The 26,626-nt window shown below is 40.8% G+C and overlaps 1 protein-coding gene and 1 long non-coding RNA gene across 5 annotated transcripts in view; one reads left to right on the top strand and one right to left on the bottom strand.

Moving 5' to 3' along the window:
- Positions 1-17,676, bottom strand: part of LOC111251033 (uncharacterized) — a 28,268-nt gene extending 10,592 nt beyond the window's left edge. Inside the window, exon 1 of one of the 2 annotated variants that reach the window (XM_022807203.2) lies at positions 17,579-17,676. The gene's annotated coding sequence lies outside the window, so the exon portion shown is untranslated. The remainder of the gene's footprint in view (positions 1-17,578) is intronic. The other variant, XM_086990108.1, reaches the window with a different exon arrangement.
- Positions 1,640-26,387, top strand: LOC147758472 (uncharacterized). 3 transcript variants are annotated; one of them, XR_015328375.1, is made up of 3 exons: positions 1,640-21,502; positions 22,014-22,333; positions 26,130-26,387. It is a non-coding gene; the product is annotated as an uncharacterized LOC147758472 (long non-coding RNA). The 3 variants fall into 3 exon arrangements; XR_015328374.1 differs by having other exon boundaries at positions 1,640-19,000; positions 19,104-22,333; XR_015328373.1 differs by having other exon boundaries at positions 1,640-13,094; positions 17,541-22,333.
- The last annotated feature ends 239 nt before the right edge of the window (positions 26,388-26,626 follow it).

Raw genomic sequence — 26,626 nt, forward strand, 5'->3', positions numbered from 1 at the left:
GGTTTCACATAATTGGTAGAATAGGCGCTAATGCCTGAATCAATACATCGAAAAGAGCACAAATAGAAGCTAAAATTCGCTGACACAAGTGAGCTCGAAGTGCACATTACGGGCTAGACTATAGTAAGATTGTGAAATATCTAACTTCAGGGCGCATTGAAATTCTGGCTGGAGGCATCAAAATAGCTTTCGACTTAGAAAAAAAGTCTATGAGGCTAATATTCCTAGATTACGCCTAAAACGGGGGAGTTGCTTTTCCAGGGGTTTAGAAAGACGTACCCGTATGCTATACGGACAATGGCTTACTATTACCGTTAAGCATTATTCTATGTGTTGTAAAAAAACAATGCCAAACATTTTTGACTTTCCCAAGGATGAAGGCGTGTCTATGATGGGGATTAAAGTAAACGTATACAGGCAAACCCTCTAGCTAGTTTAAATGTACTAATCACCAAAAAGTATAGATCCGAAACCTGCTGTAACGTTAAAGGAGAGACCCAATATGATAATGATGGAATTCCGAAAGTTCGCTTCAGGGATGCCACCCAATAGACAATCGAGGCATAGCTCTAGCGAAGGCTTTGACGGATTTATTGTCCGTCAAAGGCGCACTTGTATCTCGGACAAGCACGGAACGAAACAGCTGAGTCTCATTTTGAGATAATAGATTTGTTACTGTGATTTCAGTCCCTAGCTGATGATGGCATCGATGATCGCAACTAATGGACTGAACATCAATTTTCGTTTAGTTACTTTGGTCAGGAAACGACGAGAAAGATTCAGGTGCTATCACAAGTGCGTGCTTTGCTTGTCAGATTTATTAAGCAAATAGAAAAAATTTAATGCATTTTCTAATGGTAAAACCGTTTAGTGATTACGTGAAGACACAGAGATATGAAGCAATAGAATACAGACGTAAAAAAAAAATATTGAAACTCTACTTGAGCACAACTGAATAACGCTCGCAAGTGTCTAGAGTAAGCAGAGATCATTCGAATAAAAAATTGCGTGTCCTCACAGTGTTCACTAGAGTCGCTCTCTCTTGAAAGACAATAGCCGCTGTGAGTTCTGTAAACAATGCGTAACTGGGCTAACGACAGGTAGATCTGGGCGTTTAAGAAGTGCGGATAGCACAAGAAATGTCGATGATCATCTTTCATCGAAATCGTGCGCCCTCTTCAATCAGATAAAACCGAATAGTGCGGTTACGGTAGCAGGTGCATAAAGTGGTCCTGACAAAACTTTCAATAAGTAAGTCAACACAGCAAAATGGCCTGCTCTACTCGGATAAGTTCTCAGACCGGTTATACATTGGTAATTGTGACCAACATTTCAGATACGCCAATGAAAAGGTGGAGGCGGCTGCTGACATTTACACGAGTTAGTCACGCATTCCATAAGGGTCTTGTTCACCAATAGTCCGGATAGAGCAAAGTAAAAAAAAGAACAGAGGTATCACGTGCAGACTTAATAGAAACAAAACAATCATTTCCGATAACTACCAGAGCTCAATAATGACAGAGCTTCCTGTTATTCATCAAAGTATCGCGTGGCTAATCAAAGATCACAAAAACGACGACGTACTAATGTGGTAAGGACTCAAAAGTTGCCCGGGTTTTATCTGCAGTCGAATCTTTGTGTGACAATACCGGTGTTGCCTAATCAGTTTTGAGTGGCAGCTACCCAGCCCGTGAACTTCTCGATTCACTTCCAATTAATGCCCTTGTACATCGGTGTCTGGAAAAACGCGATGGCCAGTAGACTTGCTCGACGTAGACTTCAACATATCTAGGAATCATCTTCTATCATGCAAGTGTTAATTGGCGGAATGAAGCAATTTGTGTGAAAGAGAAGTAGCGAGAACAGAGACGAAGACAGACCTCTTCAGCGAAAGGAAGTCAAATGGAAAGCAGAATCAGAAGGAGCTCCGCTCTGTGTAATCAAACCTGACGAGCTCCAAAGATAAGAACTTTCATTCCATTACACACTAACAAATATTTTACGCTTGTTGCCTAAGAATTATAGCCAGACAAGTTTTCCAATATATCAAGTGATTCAAAGCTAATATAGTGCACATGTATAAACTGATTGAATATGATATAACCTAATGGTAATGTTCAGCACTGGAAGTTTGACACAATTTTATCAATGTGACATAAGCCTCCGGGTTCTTCTTTAACATCCAGACAATGATTCTTCTTCATCTTCACTAAATTTCGCAATGAAAAAATGACCCGGTTCTTGTATGCAATAGTAGTAGCACATAACTACGAAATAGTTGTTTCTGCACATGCATAGAGGATATGTATCATCTCGTTTAATTCTACACATTATATTTCGGACATAACGGTATGGGCTCGGACGAAAATATTAGCCCATAACTATATCTTCTATACACAAATCGATACCGACGTTAATAATTAAAAACGGAACTGTCCAGAACGCAAGCACGGATTTCCATTCCTCCGTTTAAATGTCATCAATGTCATGTACATAAAAAAAAAAGAAAACCATTTTAGGTCATGCAAGACTTCTTTCGATGGTAAAATATTTTAGATTTCTGGTTCATAATATCGATCTCTATTCAAAATGACCAGGGGTGTGCCTAACACAGATTCCGAACACGACGAGGACAGAACTCGTGCTAGAGAACGTTTTAGCCAGATCCGATAGCTACAAAATGGTTGTTACGGGCAATGTCAAATACTTCGTCTTAGATGTGCTCAAGACCGCATAGTCAAACGAACCAATCGAACTCTTTAGGGATATCTTGAAGTACCTATGTGAAAAAGAAGGCCTAAGTTGACTAACTATGTCTACCTACCACTACGCCTATCACAAACGGAGTTGTCCCTGCAGGACTTCTTTTGGTAGTCCGAACTAATTCCAAGCCCGAGCCCGAGCACCGGGAAAACACTGCGGGCAATTAGGGATGAGTAAGGCTGATTTTAATCAAATCAAAACAGTTTTTGATAGAGAAAGCGTGTGCATTTAGAGTTTTCGACGAAACAATTTGTCTTTGAATGAATCAATTGAAGTCACCTTTAAGAAGAGAAAGGTGAACTATAAGGTGAAACAGGATGAGCCAAGCTAAAAGTAGCATACTTGCCAAACTAAACGACCCTAAATCAACACCAGGAAAGACAACAAATGCTACTAGTCGTCAAGCTACCATAGGTCACCTCTAATAGAAAGAGGAGCTATCGTATGCGTATACACAAGGTCTTGAAAAAAAGTTACGAGGAAAAAGCCATCTGGCATCCGCAGATGATGAAGGAATTCGACTTCGGACAGATGGCCCTCTAGATACAGTATTTTTTTACTAGCAGACGTTGCTTGACGTTTATTATTTATTTGTATCGTTTTTCTATCTAGAGATACTAGTCTTTACGCGCAAAGCGTTTCGCGCAAAGGTCACCCATCGTATGCGGGCCATTCGATTGTTAACCAGGCAGATGTACCTATGTAATATGACTAGGAGGCATTCTCGATGAGAGTGTAACGGCTCCTTAAAAGAACTTTGACTTTCTTACTTTGACGACATGGTAGATGGCGCATAAGATACTTCATACACGTGCTGTCTAGAGTGCACTTCAGCCGGGACAATTCGGTTCGCGGCCTCAGCAAGATTCATTATTATGTTGTCATCATAGCCACTTCGTTAGCTGTCCTAGATCCTGGTTTACGTCTTTCGCTAATCTTAGCCACGGTAGTATTTGATGGGAGATGGGGAAACAGCTTTTCTGTAGGCTGAGTTAGTTGAAATTATATTTTCCACCATAAGCATAATGCTAAAGACATAAACGAACGATAATTTGAGTTTGTCAGTTAGCATTTAGAATATATCGGTAACTGTTGTTGTTTCGGAAAGTAGTGTAAATAAAGGCGTTCGTACCAAGGTAAGTTAGACTAAAGTTCGCAATTGAAAGCCCTTTGTCGACTTCTTGGCACAGAAATATTGGTCCCGGTGAAGCAAGCCCGCGTTCGTTCTAGACGTTAAATTCGATGTAGATAGCTTCAGTTCAAAGCGGAAGTCGGTTTTCCGCTAAAATGTGTCTGCTGTAAAGAAAAAAACTGGATGTTTATAAACAATTGAATCCTGCTTTAACCATTAAATTAAATTGGTAGTTGAGAGCTGCAACGCGCTGTCATGCATAGAAAAAGGTTCTTCTAATTTGCCAGTTACCTGTCCAGGTGGTAATGAAAAAACCGTTTTTAATAAATCTATTAATTATGGCAGGAGCGATTTCGATCGATACTAATACTATCGTCCAAAAAAATTCACTGAATTTTGATGGTTTTTTTTTTAAATCAGCACGGGAAAATTCAATTCTGCGCCTTGTTTTACTGTTGTTGGAGTCTCATGTCAATTAGAGTAACCTTGCGCACGCTGGTTCCGTAGTCAGTGGCCCATGTTTGTTAATAATAGCATATGACAAAATCCGTCCAATTTCTTCTCCAGCGTCTTTGATAGAATCGCTTCTTCTGTATAAAGCAAGTTATGTATTTGGCATCTGTGTGATTAACGACCATGATACGCAAAAAGTGTTTACGCGTGTTAATAGTTTTTAATTAAAACACTGTAGTTTTTAATAGATTTCTAAACACAACTAGTGTTCATATATGCAAGTTGGAGCTTCAAATATTCACGTAATATATGCAAATAGTAACTCTAGTTTTCCATAAATCTAACACCTCGTGAGTCGCATTGGCATGGAAGTGCTAAATATTCTGCTCAAATAAACATATAAAGGTAGATAATATTAAATGAAGTCATCTAATCTTAATCTGTACACTTTGCAAGCTTCTAAGTAAATCAAAGCTTTTTTTTACGCCCCTAGCTATCTGCATTGCGTAAACAAGTGTCTAAGTTTAACATCATTGATTGGAGTGACTAGACTCTTCGAGTTTTTCCAACACACCTATAAAATGGTAATGTAACTTGACAAGCAACATACCTATTGGTCTCGTCCGTATTATACCTGCTGTTTACAACTTATTTGTATTCTGAATATCTGAATCAGCGATAACCGTATGAGTATTGCTCGTTAATGGTTGCACTAGCCAATTGTCCCATAAGAAAATAATGTTCTGTATTGTATATGTGATTACCGCATCTTGAAAGTATGACAAAGTTAATCCTGAGAGTGTATAAACGAAAATACTTCTAATTTTTGCCCCTCGGAAGGTATTCTACACGGCGTGCGACGCTAGTATGGCATAGTTCTCACAACAAAATAGGGCAGGGCCTAGGAGATTGATAATTTCGCTGAACACGATGAAGAGGCAAGCCTAACATAAATAACAATTGAGTTAAGGCGTTCTTTTGTTGAGGCGAAGCTTGTGGCATACTTCGGTTTCAGAGCTTGGGTTTCTTTGTGCTTGACAAACTTCTATAGAAGCAAAGCTGGGGTGCTAACTCATGTGAAGTGCCTTATGTACTTTTCGACCATATCGCTAGATATTATCGCCTACCGCATTCTCTGTTTAACAAAAACGTTTCTCGCGTTTCATAGCGGCATGACGAACATGCCTTAACTCTCTCACTTGTCGTTCGATGGTCGTCTGCTATCTGGGCTAATTGTTCTGGCATTATAGGTACATGGTAGGCTCATTCTGTAGGACGTCATTGTGTTAAATTATTTTATCATGTTGCGCGTACTAAATAGTATCTTGAAATGTTTCTAGATAGACTGAATGAGCAGGCTATGTGGACGACTCTACAGTGTAATATATTGCGTTTAAAATTTCATCAATGATTTTCTATTAAAGCCGCTAAAAGGGATTTGTTACAGTCGGGAAGTTAGACATGCTATCTTAAGTTTTTTCAAGATGTCGCACTTCATCCATTACAGAAGTCTTTTGTCCGTTTTAAGCAGCATAACCGATCAGACTGGGAAAGAACGGATGGTCATTGGAGGTTTACATAAAGAATGGCACTTCCATTACGCAGATGACGGAGAGATAGCGACCTGGGTTTTGGGGCCGCAAAACTTTGCTCAAAATCCGCCAACGCATGTAAATCGATGTTTCTAATGTATACATTAATGAAATAACTTCTATATTTTCTCTTCGTGTTTTTTCATTGGTTAAAACTTTTAGGTGGCCAAGGGTTCTTTTTCGTAGGATGAGTATTTTTCTGCCACGAAATGATTTCTTTTTTTACTAAGGCTGCCTCTACAATGGCGTCCCTGAATATGATGGGTACCATTTCGAAACCGAAAACTAGCCTAAAGACCGATTACAGTCCTGTTATAAGATTATATTCATCCACTATAAGCTATTGATATGTCCTAGGTAAGCTGGTATTTGCTAGATTATTATGTATCACGAAAATATGTACAAAAATACCCATATAGTCAAGGACAATTTCAAAACAACGCCAATGAAAAACAATCGAATGTATGTACATAAATATTTTCTTATTACAAACTTTACACATTAAAGATATAACTTAAATCTAATATCAGGAAAGTAGGCTCTCTTAATTTCCGTAATGGCAGTTACCCGTTTCACTTAGATTTTGGCTACTTTTACAGATACATCTAGCCCATTTTTCTAAAATGGTTATCATCATGCTTCAAATTCGTCGTAGAAGTTCCCAATCTATCCTTAAAATGATGTACAGCTCAAAGAAATCACTGTATAGTGCGACTTACTGGCTGGAGGCATTGTTAGCCTTTTTTCTAACGGAACTGTAAGCTTCGTTTGCAACTATTATCTGATCTGAGGCTTATGTTGAACCTTAAATCGTTGAAGGTTTGGAAGCACGCTTTAGCAGGATGGTTCATCTTTTCGGCTAACTAATAACGTGATGGCGATATTAAAATATCCCTTTGATAAGCGGTTGATCTTCAGGAGGAATGGCGTCGAGTCGTCCATCCGATATAGCTCCGCTCAGCTTCTTTCTACGTCCGCTGCACCGCCATTTCAGAGATAAGGCTAGAGGTATGCGAAAAGTCAACACATACTAGGTGAAACGAATAACTACCATGAAGGATGTCAAGAAAGGCCACCTTATTGACGTTTCAATTCGGTAAAACCTTAACTATATTATATTTGTAATAAATAAAGAGTATGTAAAGATATTCAGTTGCCTTTTGTTGGCGTCACTCTGGAGCTGCTTTTTACCAGATGGCCGGCCTTATTTCGTGACATCCCGTTCATTGTTGCCTTCTCAAAGAAACCCTAGGCCGACGACCACTAAAACTAGGAGGTCTTTATCCTACGCGCTGATTCAAGCCATCGGCTCTCGCACCAGAGGATTCTCTATCTAAAAACTCTTGAATTTGTTTACTGATTCGGCCGAAAAGGGGCTTGCTCTGTTTTAAGTTAGAACAATAGTTGAACGTATTATTTGTAGTTAATTTCAGCGCTTAGGCTAAAAATATTCGTTGCCCCCAGCTTCTTGGATAAGCTGCTTAGCAGTAAAGCTCAAATGCGTAATGTACTTTTTCCATTAGAAGAAAAGCTCAAATCTATCCTTGTGTATTTTTTCTAATTATAGGATTATTTCAGATAATAAAACAGCCAATGAAAATAAAGCCGGATTTTCCAATTCTACAGATACAGGACTTACGTAATAGTTTAAAAAAAATAGCAGTACTTAATCCACTGTAGGAGTACCATCACTCGTTACATAATTACCTTAATCAATCTTAGTCTGCTTGCGCCTCTACAGATTTGTCTATGCGACGTGACGATACCTGACGTGACGGGATTTTGACTGCGTTCTGTATTACCTAGTACTTCAGTACGAACGATCTGAGTACTAAGCGGTAGAACGAGATAAAAAGCATTACACATTTACATAAGATCTATTGCTTTTGCTTGTAGAATATACTGTTAGGAAAACGACATCAGCACGATTCCAGGTATTTTTTTAGGGATATACGTTTTATCCCAGTGAATGATAGCCAACTATATTCAACATTGCTTTTCCGTAGCGATGTACGAACTGGTCTAGATCCGTTTGTAATTGTCGGTTTTTAGTATACATTAGCTCTAAATCTTCATCATAAAATTTCTCCATGAAAACACCATGTAATATAAGAATCTAGTGAATGAGTATTTCTGGTTCAAGAGGCACTGGTAAAATGTTTGATTTTTATATGCTAAAGGCCGATTTTGAACCAGGCTTGCGGCAACCCATTTACTTATCTGTCTACTATTCCCCACCACATCACAGAACATTCGGATGGTTGATATTCCTGTTAAAAAATAACTACTTCATATTAGGACAAAGCGAGCACTTTTAAGCGAGTGATTTTCGGTCGTGTCTCGTCCTCTTCGAAAAGGAAAATGGAACGTTAAGAAGAAGATTGGGCACCTCAAAAAACTTGCAGAGGAACTAAACATTTTATACAAGTAATGTTAGATGATTTTAAAAGAATATTTATGAGCAGAAAGCTTACAGCAAATATTGTGAAGAATCTGAATTCAAAGAAAATGCAGATTCGCCAATAACCATCTAATGAGAGTTTTAACATATTCAGAAAGGAACCGAACTTATTACAACGCATCATTACACATGGTGAACCGTAAGAGTATGAACACAACGAAGGTAGGAGCATCATTTCCAGAAAATCATTTCAACGGTGACCTTCTACTAAAGAAAATTTCAAGGTCTAGGTAACAAGAAGGAAGCTTCTTGTCATCGACTTTTTCAACTACTAGAGGGTTGCACGTTTTAAATTTATTCCAAGGGGTTCTATTGTCATTGAGACATATAACTAAAAAGTTCTCAAAATTTACAAAACGCTGCCCCCCAAAATAAGCTTGAACTCTTGAAGGACAAGTCAGGCTGACTCCGCCTCAATAGCCCACCGGCTCACACATCGCTAACTGTGTCATGATTCTAGTATTCATCAACCTTACCTTCTAACGTAGGTGTAGCTTTTTCCTCTTCCGAAAGCTCAGAAACATTTTAACGGAGAACGCTTTAAAGCGACCGAGAAACATCCAGGAAAAAGAAGAGCAAAATTAAACTATATTCGTATCGAGGAATGCGAAAGCTGTACTGAAAAACTGAAGAAGCAGGGGCATATAGGTACTTATGATGACAGAAGTGAATTTGCAGAGAAGAGCCGGAATTTTGACCATTGAATTACGTCCAGTTATTACAAAGCCAAATTTTCAGTATCCTTTTTGGCCGCCTAGTGCAGCTAAAATGGCACTATACGATAACCCAAAAAAGTTGCTATTGAGTTGTATCGCTTTGCAGGAACTGGCTTACTCGACACGCTGTTTTACGGGCAGCGTTGACGTTAATAATATCTCTACTTGAGAGAAACGTCAACAATGCCTTACCTATAATATGGTGTTGCGTTACAATGTTTTGCTTGAGAGACAGATCTTTAAAAAGCTGTTGCTATTTATTTCTAGGACTTGACTTAACGGTATAACCTCGATCTGCGGCAAAAGCATTGACCATGTAAACTTCACTGTCAGTAACAAAAATACGAATTTAAGGCTATGGTAGTGTCTGTAGCGTGACGCTAAATGAATCGACTAGATCTGATAATGGCTATCAGTCTGCATTGCTTCAATTTTTCATAATTAAACATTCGATGATGAAAAGAGCACGTCTACCATGAACGAGGTTCCGATGAGCAATCATTTCCTGCCGTCATTTATTATGGCAGTAGTGATTCTGCTGTATGCGTTGCCAGAAGCTCCCATTTACAGCATATTTGGCTTTACTTTGCCACGCTCAAATCGCTTCAAGAACTACCTGGATCTAGCTATGTGTCTAGAAGTCAACCATGTATCTAACGAACGTACAGCTAATTAGTCCGCCCCTTTGAAATTAACTACGGAGGGCTACACTTGGCATCACCTTTAAAAAACACTACATAATAATCCTATCAAACAACTAATTTCTCAACTAGCACGAAAACTTGTTGGAGCAATGTTGTAATTCCATTATATCATAATCGTGCTTTAGAGAGAATAGAACTTACAATGCATCTGTACGATGACGATCTCGTTAAATGCCAAACTGGCCTTTAGACGATCCCAATACGTCGATCTGCTTCATCGTGTTTCGTCATACTCTGACAACCGTTGCGTTACTGTAAATGCTATGCTCCATTTCGCCTTGTTTTTTTGCGTATTTTGTCCATTACGAAGATGTGTGATATTTTCCCTGCATTGATTCAAGTCACTGACTTGCGATTGAGCCTAAGTTATACACCTGCGTATGGCTATTAGAACGGCCATAAGCGATACAACAGCTGTTGTTTTTACAACTGTTTCTAAGAAAGCGAGTTATTGGAGACATTTCCGTGTCGGCGTCTAAGGACAAATGTAGCTGCTGTTCCCCGGCCACTTTGGCATCGCTACGACGGCAGCAACGACCGTAGCGGTAAAAAGCGGAACAAGCTCTAGAACAAGCGCGCTACTTCTTCGAAAGATTTTTGAAAAAGTCAATGCCGCTCTGAACAGGCAAGCCGTAGTGTTATTCTGTTCGAAAATGGAGAAGACAAAAGATGCCGGAGTAACAATTTCGAAAATTGCCTTTGAGTCTTTGCCAAGAGCAGCCTTTAAGCAAACTTTCAATATCTATTGACGAGGCCTACGATAGGCTTACCTGAGCTTTACATCAACTACGCACCAACTACAAGAACAGAACGTACACGTGGAAACTTTTTTCAAACCGCAAATAAATGTTTGAACCGATGAGAAAATAGTTAGGATATTTGCTTTCTAAATAATGCTGTCAACTCACTCTACTATATGCGAGCACCTAATTAAATCGATTGTGTTAACGTTTGCACCCACTTCGTCAACGTGACAGATGAATTTCACGAATCAGTGTTATGTTAGCTATGTACTATATGTACCGGTATAGTGGAAAGGTATTGTGTGGTGTATCTGTGCTGAGTGCAGGTCCGTATGTTGGTTGCTTTACGTCTAGTCGACGTCGTCCAAAGTCTTCCAATCCATATGCTCAGAAGAAGAAAAAGGAACGAAGCAAGAATTTGTTCAATATAAAAACAGTACGTAGAAGGCGGCGTTAACACTTGAGATCTAGTCGACGTCTGCTTGGAACCCGTAGGAGAGTACCCGCATACACTCGTCTTCAGAGGAGCAATTCATAAAAATTAAAGTTAACTTCGGCTAAACACTTTTCAATCGGCAACCGTTTTGTACAATAGCAACCATGCTTATTAAAAGCTCTTGTGAGTGCAGCAGGAAGACGGGATAGGTACGCGTAAGTGGCCAAAAATAGTGAGCCACCGATGACGTTTCATGATAAATTATTCCTAGATGTTTCCGATTTATTTTAGTACACCATCATCATCACCAGCATTACGATAACAACAACAGCAGCAGCAACACGAAACGATGAAGACGCTCATGCCTGTGACAACGAGAACAACAACGACGACAATGGTATATCCATTAGTAGGTGACTGATTGGCTTCACTTTAAGGTCTACTAACAAATCGAACAGGAATTAGATCCTCTGCAACGTTTTAAATGACACGCTCCAAACTTTTGCATGCGTACAGTTGTATGCGGTAGGCCTCCGAAACGCCTCGTTCGACAGAGAAAGAAGCACGAAAATTACGGGGTGGGCAATAGGAAACTTAATGAGAAGTTTCCGACAGAAAGCGTAGCGTCTATTTTCGAGACACATACCGGACCCCGTGTCACAGCTCAAGACCGAATAGATGAAGCTTCGAGGAGTGACTGTATAGGGGAGGCTGCAAACCAAGGGGAACGAAACAAGTCTGTCAAACGAAGAGTTGGCTACTAAAACTGCAACTATCACCGCTGCTTCGACAGCACTATCGCTACGTTGAGCCGCTTAAATAAGACGTATGGTACTGCAAGGATATATATATGCACAGGGCTTTTTATTCCACATTCAAGACAATTCCACACAGAAAAATACATACGAGTCTGTTTTGTCATTGCTACGCATAGAGAGAATGGCTGCCTGTTTTGCCAGTGAGAACAGAAATAGGAGCATTAGTGCCGAAGAGACTAGCATGACCGGCAACGGCAGACTAAAACTAAGGAGAGACAATGGAGGCAACGTGAGAAGCAGTAAAAGATAACGCCCACCGAAGTCAGCCGCAGTTTCGTAGAATTCTCCGCGAACATGTCTCTTGCATCGGCCGACCGGCATCGCTTCGCTCGTAGCATCAAGAGCAATGGTAGCAATCACTTTACAGAGAAACCTGCGGTGCTGGGCCGACCATACGGGTCTGTGGCGAAACGGAGGAAGAGAGGACGAATAGGGACAGCGAGCAGTAGCGAGGAATGGGAAACCAAACGTGCTGCCTTGGAAAGCGATTCTCGGGAACTTCGGTCGGTTGCTTGGTTGTCGCTTAGCAGCAGGGGCTCACAGTGAGAGGGGGAATAGCAGCCGAAAATGGCAACCAAAGGTTGGAAACTTATGTGCTCTGCATCATGTGCTCCACTACTTCCAAACGAGAGTGCTTGCTGCCGGACCACGGCTCACTGCCGACCGCTCGTCCCAACAAGCGTTCAGGCGAATGCGACCAAGCGAGACGATGGCCAACGAGGGCGAGGCAGGAAGGGCAGATAGTTTAAAGTCAAAGGAAAAAGATAGAATGAGCGAGGCGGAGAGACCGAAACAGAGAGGGAGGATGCAAAACGGGGGACAGAAATGAGAGTGTGGAATCTGAGAATGAAGCCGTTCACGTTTAGCGCTCCGCTAGCGCAGTGTACAGCGCGTCAGTAATCCTCTTCGCAGGAGTAGCCGTCGCACAAGGAGGTGAAACAAGAGAGCTAATGGTTGCAGCACGTGCTGCCAGAGGCTTTCTTCTCTTTACTACGGTGCTTCCTCCCGCTTCCGGTCGCCCATTGCCTCTTCTGTTTCCAGATAGAAATTGACCAATGCACGAGGGAGCGATAAAAAGACGAAGATGAAAATATAGTTTTTATACTCGATTCTTCAGTGATGACAGTACCGTAATGAAGTCCTGGTAGAGACATTCTGAAGGGAACACTGAAGTGAGATAGTTCACACGGGTACGTCTGCTGTACTAAGTGCGGGTAGCATTTGCTAATTGGACGTTCCAATAATAGCGGATAACACTTCGAGGTGACAACATAATGTAAGTGATTGCTTAGTGGCAGCAGTTACCAAACAAAGAGGCACTGCTTCGTACATGAGTAAACGTAGTTTGTCATTCAACCTTCAAATGAAAAAAATCGCTCTAATCTGGACGGAACTGCGAAAAGATATAGAACAGCCAGAACCGCTACGTAATGTTCAACTATCGATAATTTTCTATATGCCCTTCCATTTCGCAGTTCCGTCTAATTCATTGACGTAATACAATAATATTGGGTGATTGAAAATGTATTGGCGGTTTTTCTGGCCAGACCGTCTCGACCTGAGATATGTGAAGGCACTTGAAAGCTGATATATGGCAGCAGTGAACGTGTAAAAATTCTAGGAGTGCCTTTACTTAGACTTATGTTACAGCGTATTGAAATTTCTGTAAAATCCTGCAATTTTATTACTATCAGAAAACAAAATATGGCTTAAACTCATAAAAAATTGTCTCGTTTACGCTCAGGAAGTGCTTTCAAAAGAGACAGCTTAAAGATACTTTTGTCGTTATAGGTAGTCGCTCAGTTATGGAGAAAGTTCATTAAATAGTCGCGAAATCTAAGCTGGTTATGACTGATACGTGGATAGCCATGATATCATCGTTAATGAAGTATACATCTTTTACCAAACAGGTTTAAACCACTTAAAAACAGCTGGCTATGTTTAGCGCCGTACGAAGTGACGTATTCTGATGCTGCTCGACCCTATTTGCATCTGTAAAATTTTAGATAAAAAAAAAAAGCAACGAAACTAAGCTATTTCTAGAGATCGATTATGGATGATGAAGAGTGGACAACATACGTTAACAATATGCAAATATCACACAATAAAAAAATGCCTTTTATAGTCTGGGATAAAACCCAGACTGACATGAGAGTAATGCTATATCAGAATTATCGATTATGAGTTGCTATCGTATGGCAAAACCGATGATTTGGGCTCCTAACGTCAACCATGATCAAAATTGGGACGACCCATTAAAGAAGATCGACTAGAATTAGTAAAAGCCAAATGTGTTAGCTTCAGCTATAGTAATACCGGACGACATATGCGTTTAGCTAGCCGGCAAAATGGCGAGAAGTTGGATGGAAAATTACGATGTATCTACCGTATAGCCCGCATCTTGCGTTGTCAGACTTCTATCTATCTCGGCCCCTGCAGAACTCCTCTGAAAGTGTTAATTGAGTTTTAGAAACTACAAATAGCAGGAAGTCATCGAGCAAAACAGCACGTATCGGTTTTATTGTGTATGTATTATTTTAAAATAACTATATAAAAGTGTTTGTTTCAAGTTCGGTTCGAAAGTCATTGACGTCAATACTTTTTGATCACCTGACGTTCTGAGCAGAAGTCTTATATATGCTATCTTTTTGGGTGCAAAAGTCGAGAACTGAGACCCTATAACCCTAAGCCAACGGGTGTCATATAGATTCCTAAAAGTAAAATCAACAAGTTGGATAAGGAAAAAGCTATTGCCTTTATGAAGACGTACCAAAATACGTCCACTGAAGTCCGATACATTTTATATTTGGATGTTTTTACAGGACTAATCAGTCTAGCGTATACGTTGTCTCTGGTGATATTTATTCTATTATTAACAAATTAATAACGTCTGTTATTAACAGTAGCGATAGAAATCGATTCGCTTTATGCATATCCATTGTAGTCTACCTGTAAACAAACCGCGTGGCAACGTCGTGTTTGAGGAGGACGGCCGATCTTAATACGTTTATATAGAGACGCAACACCGACAGCGTTCGCCAGGTCGACTCATCGAAGAAATATTGGCCAAAAAGCTGAATATATTATATCTAAGCTAATTATATGGCATTTTAATCGATGACCTTTTGCCATTTTTTGATAAAGCTATAACCCTATCACTAGATTTCCGGAGGAAAAACTATGGCAAGTGATTTTTGCCTCCCTCCATTCAAAATCTATGAAAACCGTTAAGGAAGTTTTGCAGAAACGAAAATAGCTGATGGTCTGATAGCGCAAAGACCATTTGCTCTTTTTTCGATTTCAATTTTCTCATACGAATTTTTGGCAGGTATGTGTTCGCTTACTAGTTCTGGTCACTAGGTTCTTTCAAGATCTTGTTAACAGTAGAAGTACGAGTCAATCATTTTGTTGGGCGGCAGGGACTCGTAATGTACGATTCCCTTCAAACCTCGCCATATATTCTTCGACGTTGATCTCAGCTTAGTAACACATTGTGGGTTTTTCATTTACACGGTTACTCGTGATCTGCTATTATATAAATGGTTCGATTTCGGCGCGTTTGTGTAGAACTTCGCTGACGGATCGCGTAGATCTCAGTTACATGAAGTCGTGTGGCACCCATACGTCAAGCTTGTTTCTGTAGCCAACTTTTTTGGTAGCAGACGTACATTTCATACCAAGGCCACTTACGTGTCGATCTTTAGCAATTATTTTATCAACGTTTTCCGTAATTGGTCGATCGCTATCAACAGCATCTTTTACTTAGAAGAAGCTTTCAGAACAAGTGCTACAGAATTATCTTTGAGCCATTTCTTCCGATAGTGCATCTTGTCAGTAACTAGCATTAATTTTTTGTAGACTTAGACAGTATTTGTATCTTTATCACATAACAAATTTTTTCGTCTACCTTCAAATTGCTCCATCTTAAGTCTGAACAAAGGCAATCCAACAATTTTAACATATCTGCTGTCTACTATAGGAGCAAAATTTTAGCTTTCAAGTGCACCAACCGACCTAACGCGCCTCATACTACCTAATATATGCGCCCTTAAAGCCACATAAACTGTGAATTTTTCTTCGACCACCCCATATAAATCAGTATCAACGAAGGCCAAAGCTCCATGTAAACTTCTTCTCGCCACTCGATTAGACAAAGAAAATTCAAAGGTATTTCTCAGAAAATGTACGTTGCCTAATGTAAGACTTTCCCATAGACATTTCTCATCGACTTCTAGACTAATGCTGGGAAAATATAAATTATTGTTACCGCTAGACGGAAAAAACATCGCCAGCGGTAATACGTACTGCAAAGAGATCAGAATAGTTTAATTTTGATTACGCCTACGTCTCTAGTATGGCATAGATCTTGTATACCTAAATTTGGGAATTTGACAAATTGGTTCGAACTTGATAGCGGCTAACGGCTGCCTTCCAAAGCCTAATTCAGACGACGAATAAATACGATCTGAACGGAAAGCTCCGTGAATTTGATTGACATCTGAGTACTTCGCTTTTACGTAAGTAAGTCAACTAATTGGATTTTCTGAGATCGTCATCGCGCAACAAGATGAGGTGTTCGCTTGCGTTCCATGTAACAGTTCCAAGTCAAGTAGTTGAAGAGTTTAAGCTGATTTTGGGACTTTGGCGACATGTTACGTACATTTGGATGAAACTCAGGCAAAGACATCCTTGCAAGCTATAGCTGTGCCAGGTAAATTGCTTGTTCCGAGCTGGAATGCATTTAAAATGAGCCTTATAGATGTACTTGGATACAAAAGTGCTAGTGAAATTTCGAGCAGATTTGTCGTTGTAATGGGTCTAAAAGCAACAAATTGAAAAACGATAATAATCGACTGCACCTAAATACAAACAGTGGTTATCGTAATGGACAAGTAAACGAGCAACCGATAGCCTTCGCACGCCCACTTTAGGAAACTCTTATAAATCTTAAAGTTATATCTTTCCACCGGGTATGAATAAATTGCCCCTCATATTTTCCTCCTCTCATTGTCGCAGTGGCGGCAAATACGAAACTAGCCTGAAAAACCGGCTTCCATCGAACCGAAAATGGTTTTACCAGTGCAGTGCATAAGGCCTCATCTAGCAGAAACATGAAATATTTCATTCGCATGTCACTAAACTCACAAAATGCTATTTATACTGGAGGAGACGTTTCGATTAAATATTATGCAACACCTGGTATATGGCTAATGAAACGCATTCAATTTAACTGTAAGAGTACTGCTTAATAGTAAAGCTGAACAACCAAACGTAGGCAAGACAGAGTAAGGAAAATTTCCTGTACTGAAAGATATTAGATATATAGATAGTTTTAGCACTTCTATCCAGGGTATGTAGCTTAAATGATGTATCCTTGGAAGGTCTTAATCGATTTCAAGACATGCTGTTACCACAAACATGACAAAGGTAAAATTTGTTAAACTTAGTCCGAAAGTGCACTTTAGATCTACCTTCGATTCTAGCAAAAAGGCCCTAAGAGCTCTAACTCTATCCAAGATACAGGTCTTTTCTTAGGGGATCTAAAGTAGAACGTGTTTCTATAATCGATGTTCGACAGAATAATGCGAAAAAAATAGTATTTACGGTTGTAGGATGGTATTTATTAGTACGGAAATAACGTAAACATACCCTTTGACCTACCACAGATATATTTAATTGAACGTTTTTTTGACTGATCAGTAAAACGCCGACTCATTTTCAGCTACCTCGCTAGACTCGCACATTGACATGGCTACTAACCATTGACAGATTCCGCAGCTTCTCAGTCGTCTTCAGTCTGCGTCTTCCTGGCTTCCGGAGCAATGGAACACAAAATACTCACCTGTATCACTTATGATTTTGGGTAAATTTGGCCGAAGTCGCCAAAGATGGCCATCTGCGGGTAAATTGCCATATGCTTTATATATACATATATATATATGAAGTGATCTCGGAGTGGTACCTTTAAAGACACTTCATCAGAACACAATTATTTTTTGTTTATCTATAATTAATAAAGAGCATATACAGATATTGAGAGAACAATGAAAAGTGCGAAATAGAAGAAGTTACTTATATTGTTCTAGTTACACAAATTCAATATCTTTAGAGGATATTAAATTTAATATTCTATGAAACGTTTTTATAGAACCAATACTGGTACTATTTAGAATAGTTCTTAGATAGATAGAAATAGAAGGGTCCAATGCGAAACGTTTGCTTTATTAATAAGATGTTATTATGTTCGAACCCGACCGCCGTTACATTAGTATCAGCGATACTCAATATGTATGTTATGGCTCTTTACCGTAAACATTACGCAATAGTGGATAATTATCAGTGTCTAATTCTCAACAATGGCGCTTAGTTAATTACCTGCACAGAATGTACATGCACAACGCTCGACAATGCGTACATTGTTACCGATGTTTGTGCTCCTTTCACAGGCACTTAGCGAATACAGTCTGACAATCCTATCATTCAAGGCTCCTACAGAATGACTTTGTATACTTTTGATATCTGGTCTTATTTATTATACGTTATTACAGTTATTTATACATGTATAATATGGCAGGCTTAGCTCATTGACCTTTCCTCCTTGTACTCTGTGCACCCTTCCAATTATTATCTTCCTTAATCGTTTTCAAAATTTTTTAATATTGGGTGCTGACAGAAACCGATAGCAAGAGAGCATCCGATATGTAAGCTTTCGAGAACGCGAATTGGCTCCGCGTACGCACAAGACAGAATCGATACTAGTCGTCGTCGTCGCCATCTAAAGTTGAAAGGCGAACCACGAATCGAAAATAAATGACTCCTTTCTGTATCGGAGCTGCAGTAGCCGGCGAGAGGCAGCGGAGTAGCCACCTGAATAAATGGGATGGAAAGATGTCCAAAGGACGGAAAGAAAAGATGGAGCTAGAAACAGAGAAATGGTGGTGCCCCTGTCTGTTCACTTCGTCTTGCACTTTTTCTTTTACTCCTTCTTTTATGTTCGCTACCGTTTCGGAGCAGCTTATAGGAAACCCTAATTCTACGTAGGAATGAAGATCGGTCGGCACATCGGTGCTCCGCCGGCCTAGCAGACGCGTATCTGCCCCGGGGCCCTGCGGTATCTTTAGAAAAACGATGAAGCGTCGGAGTAGTCCGGCGCTGCACCGGCTCTCTAGTCGTGCAGAGAGGGTAAGAGAAGCGTAATATTTTAGCAGCCTGTTGCCTGAGTCCCGTCAAGAAAGAACGAGCTAAAGCAGGGGGCTGCTCGTAAGCTAATACGTCTGGCTTGCAGGTGTCGACCAAATGCGTCGAACAACGCTAGATCGAAGCAGGTTGCGCCAGCTGCAGAAGTAGCGCGAAATTCTAGCGAACGACATCTCAGCGATAGCAAGCCAGAAAGAAAAAGGCAGGCGGTGCTATTTTGCAGGAGGACGATTTCGCCGGAAAAAGGTATGACGAAGAAACGAGTACAAGGAAGGGGAAGGTTATATAGGACGCGTGGTCTTGATAAAATTAAGAGCTGCCCACCAAAGCCCGGTTCACCTACAGCATTGCGTAACCAATGACACGGACCCAGATGCTTCAACAAGCCCATTGAGATGGTGTGTTAGAGATGCATGTCGGGTGTGAGACTTTGCATTAAGTCTTGCTGAGTCAATGAGACAGCCACAATCACCACTATGCGGAAGTTTTCGTCCGCTGCGTTTGCCGCAACAATAGTGGTATAACTATGAGTATTGAAAAGTTATAACTTTAAACAGGTAGGTGGCTCCATTGTTATTCGCTCTTGATTGCATCGCGTTTGACGTTTAAAAGGATATGTTCTTGTTCACAGGTTCCTTCATTGAAAATTGTATTACCGTTTAAACTGCCAGCCCAAAAACTATGCGCACGTAACGTAATAGAAGTCAAGCTAACTACATATTGTGCTTGTTGACCGTTTTAACCAGAGCAGTGGTATAACGAACCACATACTCTATCTGATAACGGCCAGCTGGCGACTAACTGTTATAGAAAGCTATACATATATGATACAACTCATATGGGGCCTACAGCCTTCAATTTTAGCGATTATAGTGGACGAACCCGCTTGAGGAAAATCTGCTTTTGAGAAAGGCTTGATTGTAAATTAGTTTTGGAGTAAATAATACACGCGTATACAATTTATATGGCAACATATTTGAGGGCCACGCCGGTGATATAGACATCAATGCTCCGGGTAGGCCACACGTCGACCTAATACCTTATCGGCCAGCAGAGGCTCAATGACAGTTAATGAAATTTTTAATGTTATCATTGATATTATCATACAATGCAGTTGCTTTGATGAACGCTTGAATGTATATATTCTACTCGGTAAGGCTCTTCCTCTAAACAATTGAAATCGCATTTGAATGATAAAAAAAAAAACTTCTAGTGCATATTTTTAACTTATCAAGGATATTCTCAACGTTCTGTTCGGTTAAACATTATGACCTATACCGTTAATGAATATTCATGCTTTCTAATGCAAATGTCACGCACCGCAAGCATCGGTAGTTGACTGTTCATAAAAATGCGATTATTAATGACTGCCTTATCACATATATCGAAAAATGCAGGATGTAGTACATCACATGCATCGGATCGCAGCTTCTACCGATCACAGTTCCTGTCTTATGTCCTGGCTTCGCATTCATTGTCGGTGAACCTCGTCAGGTACTTGCACAACAGGGTCTGAAAAGGGACTTCAACAATTTTCAGGTCGTTCACCAAAGAACGACTCGTACTCTTGACGTCTAGAGATTTTCCTCCACTTTCACTTCCGATCTTTACTTCTCAAATCCCTCGCTCAACACGTTCAAGCATTTACGAGCCTGGCTTGAGGATAGCGTCGTTGCCGCGCTCAATTCGTTCCACTAGAAGACGGATAGTCTTATTCGTTTGGAACTGTCACTTTGTCAGGCTGCACAGGATCACCTTTTTCACACACACTAAGTTTATGGAATACGGGGCGCTGGCCGCTGCGCGACTCTCGCTAAGTTACTGTCACAACCAACGCTACAAGGACTCTGCTCTACATTATGACTGCTGCTACTAAGTCTGCCTGTTATCTGTGGAACGTGAAGAGACTAGTCGACTTCAGGGGATCTGGAACGTCACTGACGGCAGACGTTGCTGCTATATTAGGAGCTGAAACAGCACTTCTGACCAGAAGGCTGGGAGCACCCAATTCGTCGTCGCGCTTTCCATTGGCCATACATCCACCAACGCGTCACATCTCTAGACACAGAAGGTTCGAGGAACAAACAATAAGGCGCTATGCTACTCCATCGAGCAAACGGCTGAAACAGGCAACTGTGTTGTGCGAGCGCTGTAGTGAATAGGTATGGACAAGGTGATGCCACTTTATTCGGGAAACGTTGGGAAGAAAAACAGAAATTGACAGTACACATAGTCAGCACATCTCCAAGTCAATCAAAAAGACAGCACAAGGCTAGCTATTGTGCATAAGGCAGTCATTTTCTCTACTGCCTCTGGAATAAACATGCATTTATCTATAATGAACTATCTTGACGTTGGATTCTGTGCAGATCGAAACAGATCACTCTTAACTGCCGTTCTCTAATATCCACCTCAGTTTGCATACTACGACATTAAAGAAATAATGCCATACCAAACAGTATGATTGTCATCTGCTTCAAAAGATAGGTGTGTATTTATAAAGATAGAAGAAATACCTGTTGAGTGTTAGAAAGGGTCAATTAAAAAACTTGCAACGTATCCAACAGCCGCTGCTTGGTCTTAAATCTAATAGGATAAATATTTCTATTATTCGAATAGGATAAAATAGGTATCTATTGGATTATTGTTTTCTGGTCCGAGTCAGATTTTGTGGCTTTGTTCGCTAGATGATTTCCACTTAACCCGGTGAAGAAATATTACCGTGTTTTGATCTTTAGATTATTTCAAAAGCATCTATACCAAAAGACATTTTGAGCCATAATGCCGCCGGTATTGTTCTACAATGGAAACCACACGCAAATGCTTCTTGTGCAGGCCATTTGTGCGTATATATGTCGTACACACATAATTACAGAGTAGTATTCCGCAGACGAGGGAGAGTAGATGGGCGCATTTGTTGCATAGAATTAATTCGTCTTTGCCGGTTCATCCCATATCCTTCGTTATTTTTCTATTTTTGTTTTTGTTATATCGGTAGAAACCAGACGTCTGCGATAGATTGGGGTCGTCGAGACCGGATACGATGCATGCGACAGAGTTAGGCGACAGAAGCAACAACATCCTAGAGGCAAAAAGCATTTCCGTTACATAGAATAGCTGTTTCTATGGCAGCAACGACTGGTACAACTACCGCGGCCAGCATCACTCCAACCAACCCCGCTCGGATTCTGACCCAGAGGCTCTAATGTCCATTTCTCCGCTTACCCCCGCTATCCTGGCATCTTCGCCCCTGCCGTCGACTATTGGGCCTATCAAGAAGAAGACAGAGACTTCCAGAGAAGACAAGCCAAACACAACGTAAGCTACTGGTGAAGTTTCCTCACACTTACAATGGTTTTATCTTCTACTAGCAGTACTAATGCTAGCAGTTCGCTGCTATGCACCAATGCTACTTGCGACGTAGTCGGCAAGAGCTAAGGCCACGCCATCGCCACATAGTCGACCGCTGCGCTGCTGGAGTGGGAGCATAGCGCTCATGTGGAACCATCGCACATGCGGCTCTGCCTCCAGTTCTCAATGTCTTCTCTTTTTCCATTTCACTCCGTCGGATTCTCCAGGACGATTTTTCACTTCTAGCCGCAGGCAGAATCTGCTACAAGTTCATAACCCGATAACAGCTCGACGTCGGTCGGTAGGCCAGTCGCTCGCTCCCAGCTGGAAACGCTCTTTTCTCGGCAGTGGCAGCGTCCTGTGGAGGCGTGCGGAGGCCCACCTGTCTAGGCTGCCAGGTGCTTCATGTGCCCGCTTCATTATGGTACGGTAAGCTGCGGCCATGTAGACCACCTAAGGTACAAAATACAAAGGAAGAGGAGGTTGATAGAGGTCTCAGTTTCATTTTGCCTAGAGGCGAGCCCCCAACTTGGACTGACTGTCCTTTACGGCTTCGAGAAAGATCGTGTAAAGACTACTTTTATGGGTGGTGTTTGATACCTGACGGTCAGTTAACCGTTTGCAACGCAGCGGACTCCATTGTCGTCACGGCGGCGCCACCTCCTTTCGTCTGCAATAGCTCCGTACCAGCCATACCTTGTGCAGACAATGTAACATAGTTTGCCCTAGTTCAAACTGGTAGTAGGACCCATGTCCTAGCTAATGCTAGCTAGAAAGCCCGCTAGTCGACTCACTTACTTGCGAGCTTCAGGAGTAACTTTGCCCATCGCTTCGGCGGAAGGCTCTTCTTTCCAATCACCTATCTTTCCTCCTGCTCGTCCGTCCTTCTTTTTTATGCTGGAAATTTGCCAGCGCTGCGAGTTAGAAGCCCTAACAGTGAAAATGAGTCAATTTGTCTTCGTTATCTGAGCCGATGATGGTGATGGTTTCTGCACGACCAAATGTTCCAAAGACACGAGTCTGTAGAATTTGACATGATCGAAAAACAACAAGATCTAATGCCACCGATCTGATTGTGGTTGTTTTGCCTACTTTGTCTCGTTAGCTTGTTCGCCATGACTAGTTTTCATAGTTTCAGAATACGCAGAAACGGTATCCGTAGTGGGAACTTCGCCTCGCGCAACATTTTCGCGACTTGGAAGAAGGAAGAATAAGACATCTTAGGGGACCGTTGTGGTACAATTGAAGAAAACGTTGGCTGCAGCGTTTGCCTTCCGATAGTGTCTCGATTTGTTACGTTCAAGAGCAAAAGCTAGAGACTGTTGTTTCAAATTAGGCACTCACCAGATGTTAGCTGAGAGGAAGGAGTGCTATCGCCGCCAACAAAACGTTGTCTGCCATCTGGCCTATGCCGACGTTCTTTTTGCCCTGCAGAGTAGGAGACCTGTTCGTCTTTCTAGCCGTCGGTAACGGTAGATTTCTAACGTCATTTTTCTCTGTCTTCTTTTTATCGCTACTGCGCTTGTTGTGTAAACTTGATCCTGCTGTGCGCACCAATTTTACTATATAGTGAAGCAGATATTTAAACAAGTAGGTACTAAACATGCCTTTCCTGCCTGCCAGCTACATAGACTTTTACGGCGGACCAAGAAGCACTAACACGTCATAAACTCAGTCAGTTGGGAGGTCGTGCAGCGGCAGGAAGAAGAAAAAACAAAAAGTGCATAGCTCAAGCAAGTTGTATGGCTCCTGGCGATGTCGTGTATCTGTCAAACGCTGCTGTCTCTGCCAGGAATCAAAACGAGCTTTTTTTGTATTATATACAGGTTCAGCCGAAAGAAAAAAAAAAAACTACTTTTGGTAACAGATTAAAAAATGCTGAGACATAAAAGCCAACGGTGTTTGCCGAAGCGTAAAAATACCCAATATTGATCTTTTCACAACAACAAAAACAGTTAAGCTACACGATAGTGTTGCGTTAGAAACAGACGAGACTGCTCAGGTTAGAACGGGAAAAGTATCTTTCTAGTTGTAAATTCGTCACGGTAAGCAAAAATCAGGAAGTAGCAATGAGAAGCGGCAAGATGAACTAAGTAAAAAGTTTGCGTACTACATAAGGTGAATACCAATACAAATTCAATAGCAATTACTCTAACACATTATACGATTACTGAGGTCTAAGTTTGTTTTTCAATAGCATTGCATTCACCTGAGCCGATATCTCTAGAATTGATTCGAACTCAACAGGTGGTCAGGGATTATGCTGCTGCATTCTATCTGGTAGCGTCAACCTGAGTGACCGGCTTGTAGAAGAGATCAGCTTGCGCTTTCCGACCAGCCTATGAAATAGTGTCATTGCCATCCTTCGATCATTTACTCTTAAAAAATAAGCAGTAAACCAACTGGTGACTTTTATACAAGACATATTTAAATCACGCAAACTCAAAAAAAAAAAAGACGGAACAGCAAGATGGTGTTACCAGTAGAACCAAAAACATCGTTTAGTAACGGTAGGCACTGAAAGGTCTTTTTTAAATAGAATAAGCAACTGTACTAAGCAGAATGGCTCATTATTGGCTTACCAAAGCTTTAGGAAGTTATCCGCAAAATAAAGCCAGCGATCCCTCAAAGTCGGGTTCCCGTCTGAAAAAACAGCACGTCTTATAAAGGAATTTAACACAGCCAAGCAGCTATTCTGGGATCTGATTAGTGGCATTCATAGCAAAAACAAGACCGGCGAGGGTTTCCACAAATCTGTGTCTGCTTCAAGGCTGCGCGCACTGATATAAAGCGCCACCTCCAAAGGTTTTCTTCTTTGGGTAATTGTAGCTTTCAATCAGGTAGTGGTTATAGCCATCTGCCACTGTGTTATATATAGGCCAAATGTGATTAATCAATGCAGGCATGTCGTTTAGTAGTAACCAATTTCATTCTGAAAATAGGCTTCAAGGACAAAAGCTCCGCGGGCTTGCTTTTTCTGTTCAGAAAAATACATTTGAGGTCTTTCACTATAACCAGTGATGGTCAAGAGACTGCAAAATATTCAGTCAGTTTCTCTGAATTTCGTAAGGACTGTCGGGCTAAACTCTTCAGTTGCGATGAATTGCTCCCGTATCCTAATTTGACGGTTATAGATACGGCATCTTTATAACCGGCCTGACTATATATACCTATTGTATACATTTCTGGTATTCAATAAGTAATCTAGTAACATTGTAATGCGATACAACGTTGAAAATCAGGAAACGAGAAGCAGAACAGGTTATTATTGAGTAGGAGATGCGCCCTAGATGAAAACTTGAGTCTGATAGGTTAAGCATCCGGAGGCAACAATTCCTTTAACTTAAAATATAAGGCGTACAACAAAATAACGGGCAGTAGCTAACTCTAGGCAGTGGTGTGTCTCGCAATCTTAACATCTCGTACATTTGAGTCACCGAAGAGAACCGATAGTTTCTTGAATTAGCAACAGCGTGCGGTGAACGAAGTGCATCATTCTCTCCTAGAGCGACATGGCGTGGGCAGAAAAGTGTTGTCTTTCTCGGAATACAGGTTTCCCTTTGCAGTTTTTCACAAGGTGACCATGCCTCCTTTCTGAGTGTATATGAATCTGAGTGTCAATGGGAATCAAGGGAAAGGTCTAGAGTTTGCCCATGGCCCACGTGGTGTGCATCTCTTTCAAACTCACAACGATTTTCTTATAGTCCTTTGTCGTGCAAAAACTTGTCTACAGGTATAATATCATTGGTCACTCTGTTTTCAGACTGTGCAGAGCGTTGAAGCTGTAACTGTGTCGGTGAAAACACTTCGTTTCATAAGTTAGCCACGCGCCGGTCAACTCGAGAGTCGAATATTCTATAATAATATATATATATATACATATATATATAATATACTAATAATAATAATAATAAGCACAGCAACAGAAATGTACATGTTTTAATCAATAATGTATTTTTTTCGAAACAGGCTTGACAATGGTATGATAAATATGTATGTACCGCTTAAATATAAACGTATTTTCCTTTTTCTAAAAATATATATATATAGCAGCATATGCAGTAAGGGAGACATCGAAATTAACAGTTGGAAGTTCTTTGGATTACATAATCTCCTCGCCACGGGTTTGATAAGTGACCAGAAAGTGATGATGACAGCTCTGGAAGCGTCCGAGAACAAACTTGTTCCTCAGATATTCCCTGAAATTGTTCCTGTTTCTATTTTTATTCCTGATGTCTGGCGAAACGAACAGTCTCTTCT

The sequence above is a fragment of the Varroa destructor genome, unplaced genomic scaffold (assembly GCF_002443255.2).
Source record: "Varroa destructor unplaced genomic scaffold, Vdes_3.0 BEIS01000001.1, whole genome shotgun sequence".
NCBI classification, from domain to species: Eukaryota; Metazoa; Arthropoda; class Arachnida; order Mesostigmata; family Varroidae; genus Varroa; species Varroa destructor.